The sequence below is a fragment of the Photinus pyralis genome, unplaced genomic scaffold (genome assembly GCF_008802855.1).
Source record: "Photinus pyralis isolate 1611_PpyrPB1 unplaced genomic scaffold, Ppyr1.3 Ppyr1.4_LG6, whole genome shotgun sequence".
NCBI classification, from domain to species: Eukaryota; Metazoa; Arthropoda; class Insecta; order Coleoptera; family Lampyridae; genus Photinus; species Photinus pyralis.
The window spans coordinates 41,008,849-41,014,308 of NW_022170663.1; the positions used below are offsets into that span (position 1 = coordinate 41,008,849).

Below are 5,460 nucleotides of genomic sequence, written 5' to 3' on the forward strand. Positions count from 1 at the left end.
GCATACCGGTATAACACAAACAGTTTGTTAACTTCACAAACGATGATTACGTAAACTTCAAAAATGTCAGACAACGATGATTGGTGTGAATAGTTTCAATGACACAAAAGCTGTAAAAAGGTTCATCTTCTGTCAAAACAGGGAATATCTGAAAATCCCTCTTTTCTTCTAGTAACTTTTTATATTATCCGTTCGGCGAAAAAAACGCGCAATTTTCGGCGTACTTTATAAAAAACAATGAATTTTATAAAATGTCAGTGTTATAAAAATACAATAACTTCGTACATCTAAGTTAAGGCATAGTATAGCATACGTTACTATTTGTATGCGTATAAATTAGGACATTATTTTACAAGCATATGGCGTAATTGAGGTTTTTGAGAGTTTTTTTTTTTTTTTTTTTTTTTTTAAATTAGGGTTCGCTGCTATGGTCATATCCCCTTTCAGCACAAACCATCTCTCACACTCTCCGCCCTATATATCTTTTATACATATTTATTTGCTTCATAAAAGCTAACGTGCCTCTGCAGTTGTCTAGATTAAAGTTTTCAGAATAATTTGCCCTTATCTTATGTGGTCGCGCGTTCCAAAACGTATAATGGACAGTTTCCCATTAAGTGAGCAATCGTGAGGGTTGTTCTACACCGGTCGCACTGTCGTGGATGCTCACGTTTATATATATGCTTATGCGTGATAACCAGTATGTCCAATTCGTAGTCGGTGCATCTTCACATTTATTTCTCTGTCCCCGTCGCGCACCGTGTACAGTTTACCAACGTTCGGCTTTATTTGCATTAGGTGAGTATTACACCTTTCCCATCTCTGTTGCCATTCCAGTACGCTTTTTCTTTCAGATACTTTTTCGCATCTGTAGCCATAACAAAGTTAACGTCCACACGATCTTTACAATATCGCCGTTCGAGCAGCACGATCCGCCTGTTCATTTCAGGAATTCCGACGTGACCTGGTACCCACATGAAAACTCTTTCAATGCGGTTCGAGTATGGGTTCAAGGCAGATTGACACCTTCTAGTCATAACGTCATCAGAAAATATTTGCGACAGATTATTGATAACGCTAAGGCAATCGGTGACAATTAAAAATTTCCCTTCAACAACCATGGAACAATACATAATCGCCTGCCACAGCGCATATTGCTCAGCAAAAAGTATGGAAGAGAACCGACATAGTTTCCATTCATGTGGTATACCATCGATGACGATTGCGCTCCCAGCACGCACGTTCAGTTTTTCCCCCATCCGTGTATATGATCTCATGTGCAGGATACTGGTTACAAATGCTTTGGAACTCCCGTAGGTAAGTATCATTGTCAGTAGTTTCCTTTTTAAGCCTTACCAGGTCTTTCCTTACTCTAATGATGGGCATCGTCCATGGTTCAAATTCTAGCATATTTTCTTCTAGCAGTATAGGCAGAGTTATATTCCGCCATTCAAGATGTTCGCAAAACCGCACATAAGAAGGGCGCGTGATGGTCGGACGTGTGCGATATAGGTCCAAGTCAACGTTAAACAGCACATTATTTGGATGATCCGGTAATGACTTGATCTTTATGATATAGTTAGCCATTAACTGCTTTCTCCTAATGTCTAGGGGAGGAACTCCCGATTCACAATACAGACTGTCCACTGGACTTGTAGGAAACGCCCCTATGCAGTATCTTATGGCAGCGTTGTGCACACAGTCTAGCGTTGCAAGCAGCGATTTTCGTGCGGACGAATACGCCACGCACCCATAGTCAATTTGGGACAGTATCAATGCCCTATAGATCGTGATGAGACATTTTACTTCCGCTCCCCATTTAGTATGTGCCAATACTTTTAACACATCGAGACGCCTGATACACTTCGTTTTTAATTGTTCGATGTGTGAGATCCATCTCAGTGCTTTGTCAAACGTAAGCCCCAAGAATTTGGCAGTTTCAGTACATCGGATAGGATTGTCGTCCAGGTAAAGTAGCGGATCATAGTGCGGAGTTCGTAGTCTGCAGAAGTGCACACATTGGGTTTTCTCCCGTGAAAAGGTCATTCCAATGTTTGCTCCATTCCCAACAATTCGATTGATGGCCGGTTGCAGTTTACGACTAATTTGACCGATTGTTTTTCCAGAGAAAAAAATGGCTATATCATCCACATACATACATCTACTGACAGACTCGGTTACATTTATAGTAATATCGTTGATGGCCATTGCAAACAGCGTGCAGCTAAGGGTGGACCCTTGAGGTACTCCATTTTCCTGGATCTTAAGTTCAGAGAACTTATCTTGGACCTTCACACGAAAACGCCGGGCAGATAGAAAGGATTTTATTAAAAGCGGTAGGTTGCCTCTTAAATTTAGGTTATGGATTTTTTCAAGAATACCATGTCTCCAGGTCATATCGTATACACCCTTGATGTCAAAAAAGATGGCAACTAAGTGTTCCCTTTTACGAAAAGCTTCCTGTATAGCTTGTTCCAATAGGAGAAGGTGATCGGTGGTGGATCGATTTTTCCTAAAACCAGCCTGACACGGTACATACAGGTTGTTTTTTTCAAGGTACCATTGCAGCCTATTATTAATTATTATTTCAAATAATTTTCCCATACAGCACGTAAGGCTTATTGGACGATAGCTGGCAGGATCTAAAGGAGTTTTTCCAGGTTTACGGACCGGTATAACCACCGCCTCCTTCCATTCATCCGGGTAAGTACCTTCATCCCATAGCTGATTATATAACTGTAGTAGAGCTCTTGTCATTTCAGGTGTGAGATTAATGAGCATTTCATTGGAGATGCAATCGCGCCCGGGTGCTGTTTTTTTTTTGCAATGTCGAAGCGCAAACTCCATTTCTTTTAATATAAATGGTGCATTATATTCTAGGTGACGTGCTGTAGCAAAACATAAATCGGTTTCCCTTTCATTTTTTGTTTGAGAGAAGATATCTGGGTAGTTAGCAGAACTACTCATATTAGCAAAATGATTGGCCAACGTGTTCGCGATCTCAAGGGAATCTTCAGTAGTTATATTTTGGGAGGTTTGTATCGATTGAATTATTGAGCTTTTATAATTTCCATTAATTGCTTTGATTTTTTTCCAGGTACTGTTCATATCAGTTCTTGTTGTGATACTTGATGTGTACTCATTCCAACTTTTCCGCTTGCTCTCCAGTACGATACGTCTGCTGATGGCTCTGGCTCGTTTAAACCCAATGTGATTTTCAACTGTGGGATGCCGTTGGTAGTTTCTGAATGCCTATTTTTTATTTTTCACCGCTTCTTTAATTTCAGGATTCCACCACGGAAGAGGTCTTTTAATAGGTTTGTCTCCCGATTTTGGTATGCTAAGTTCTGCCGCATTTAGTATTGACGCCGTCATAGTTTGAACACTTACATTTGCTGGAACCCGAAGACTTTCTCGAAACAGCACCCAATTGGCTTTATGGGCTAGAAATCGTCTAGCTACGGTCTTTTGCGGCATAATCGTGTCCGTTTCAATAATTATGGGGAAGTGATCGCTGTTGTGCAGGTCATCAATCACTCTCCACGTCAGTTTAGTCATCAATATGGGTGAAACCAGGGTCAGATCAATAGCGTCGAATGTATTCGATCGAGCATTATGATACGTAGCCGATCCTGTATTAAGGAGGGCCACGTTATCTCTATTTAACCAGTTCTCAACAATACGTCCTTTAGCATCATTTTTCGAAGAACCCCACAGGAAATTATGCACGTTAAAGTCCCCTGTCACAACAAATGGTGCAGGTAGTTGTTCGATAACCGTCTCAAGATCCTCAATATCCCAATCCTGATCTGGAAGGTAAATATTACATAGTGTGATCTTCATTGGCGTATTTATTCTGATGGCGACTGCCTGGAGTCTAGTCCTTAATGCTAGTGGTTCAAAGTACACTCCATTTCTAATGAAAATAGCAACCCCACCCGATGCTCTTTGACCGTCTGTATAATCCTTTCGGATCAAGTCATATCCTCGTAAAGAATATGGTTGACGTACCCGTAAATGTGTTTCTTGAACACACACGCACATAGGATTCAAATCATGTAAGAGCATTTTTAGGTCCGTATGTCTTTTCATAAGTCCCCTACAATTCCACTGTATAATACAGTTGTACATCTCGAACTTTAGACGTTTATAGCGTTCAACAGTTAAAAATGCTCGTAAATATAAATAAATTAATAACATATAAATAAATGACAAACGACAATGTATATGGGACTAGAACAACAATTAACAAGTAAGGGTAAAATATCACAGATGGTATCACAATTAATTTGTACATGACCCTCTTGACCCCGAATTATGGGGCTTTCTAGGTTTGCCTTTCGGCCACCCCGGCTTCCTCTTCCTCTCTTGCTTGGCCTCGGTCACTTTATCTTCATCCACAGATGTAACACTTGACTCCCTAGACCGGGATTTAGCAAGAGAGGTCTTGCGTTTTGACCCTCTCGTCTCCGTATCCATACACTCTAACTCAGAGGACGTAGTAGGCTCTGATAGGAGATTAATATTAGATACAGGTATAGGAACTTTTAAAACAGGTTGAGGTGATGGTACAAGTATGTTTTGTGAGGTAAGTATTCTCTTTAACGCTTCTATTTCCTCTTTAATAATTCTTCTAATTTCAGGTTCAGCAGGTTTCGCGGAAACTGGTATAGGTACTGAAGCCACCTGTGCAAACGACGTGCTTGGAGTTACCATGGTGTCCACTTTCTTTTTCGCTTCTATGTAGGTAAGTTTATGAATGACCTTAACTTCTTGTATTTTACTTTCCTGCCTGTATACAGGGCAGGTTTTTGTAATAGATTTGTGAGGCCCTTTGCAGTTTGGACACTCAATAGGAATCTCACATTGATCTTCGTCGTGTGGAGGTTTCCCGCACACACACCTTTTCTCATATTTACAGCTTGTTGATGAATGTCCAAACCGTTGACAATTAAAACACCGCAGAGGGTTGGGAATATAAGGTCGTACCTGTAGAGGGTAGAATGCGGCCTGAATATTTCTTGGCAGTTTAGGAGAGTTGAACGTAAGGACGTGATTGGCGGTATCAATGAATTCCCCGTCTCGTCTGGTTCTTATCCTTCTTACATCAATTACACCTTGACTGCTCAGGTTATCCCTAATTTCATCGAGGGAACAATTTAACAAATCCCTACAAAAAACTACTCCCCTTGATGTATTTAGTGTTTTATGGGGTTCAACCACAATCTCAAAACCAGCAAATCTTTCGCATTTCAGCATCTGTTTAGACTGCTTACTAGACACAGTTTCAATAAATAGTTCGCCCTTCACTTTCTTTACTTCTTTAACATTTCCTATAATTCCATATATCGTTTTACTTATTAAGAAGGGACTTACATTTGTAAAATCCCCTTCTTTCCTTTTAAGGACCAGGAACCGGGGCACGATGTCCTCCTTCTCGCTGGTACCATTATTTTGCGG

General features: G+C 40.5%; 1 long non-coding RNA gene across 2 annotated transcripts; it reads left to right on the top strand.

The window, feature by feature from the left end:
• The first annotated feature begins 2,414 nt into the window (after positions 1-2,414).
• LOC116175200 lies at positions 2,415-3,847 on the top strand. Of its 2 annotated transcripts, none has more exons than XR_004146267.1 (5): positions 2,415-2,556; positions 2,609-2,703; positions 2,746-3,034; positions 3,098-3,237; positions 3,288-3,847. It is a non-coding gene; the product is annotated as an uncharacterized LOC116175200 (long non-coding RNA). The 2 variants fall into 2 exon arrangements; XR_004146266.1 differs by having other exon boundaries at positions 2,763-3,034; positions 3,288-3,846.
• Positions 3,848-5,460: the final 1,613 nt, after the last annotated feature.